The sequence below is a fragment of the Myodes glareolus genome, chromosome 19 (assembly GCF_982192425.1).
Source record: "Myodes glareolus chromosome 19, mMyoGla1.1, whole genome shotgun sequence".
NCBI lineage: Eukaryota > Metazoa > Chordata > Mammalia > Rodentia > Cricetidae > Myodes > Myodes glareolus.
This window is the reverse complement of record NC_142044.1, coordinates 41,497,281-41,497,949: the sequence shown is the minus strand read 5'-3', so window position 1 is coordinate 41,497,949 and position 669 is coordinate 41,497,281.

The following is a 669-nucleotide window of genomic DNA, read 5'->3' as shown; positions in this document are numbered from 1 at the left end:
TCCAGGCTCCGAGTTTTGGCTCGCGCCTTGTCACTTGGGAGACGCGGGGAGCGGCTTACCGTTGCCGTGGGAACCCCGCCCGGGCCAGGCCCGGCTCACGACTCGGGGCACCAGGCTGGAGCAGCCACGTGGACCACAGCGTTTGGGGTCTCGGAAAACGACAACTGTCCCTAGAGTAACTCTCCAAGCGTAGTGCACACACCTCAGAAACACAGCGTACAACCCACATCACCCCCAGCACGGTCAATTCCGAGCACTTCCAGCGGCAGAAATCTAACGTGCCAGGAAGGCGCTGTTTAGCGGGAATTACCCTTTAAGACTGCACGGGTTCCGTGTTTCTTCTCGAGTCCGCTTTTTGGGCCCTCTTTGGGACTCGGTTTCCTGCGAAGGGACTCGAGGAACTGACACATGATCTTTACCTGTTCCTTGCAAGGCGCTTTAGACACTTGGCTAACTTTGGCCCTGTGACCATCCTCCGAGTCAGTTCAAAACAAAATAAAACAAAACAACAAAATGAAAACAAACAAAAAAACAGGTCATGGACGTGAGAGATTCAATAGTTCAAAATGAGTAGCTCCCAGGCTGATGCAGCCTGAGACTCCCAGCTCATCTCCCTAGTCTGAAGTTCCTGTTTCAGCTTCCCTTTGCGGACCTCCTTTAAAGAGCAAT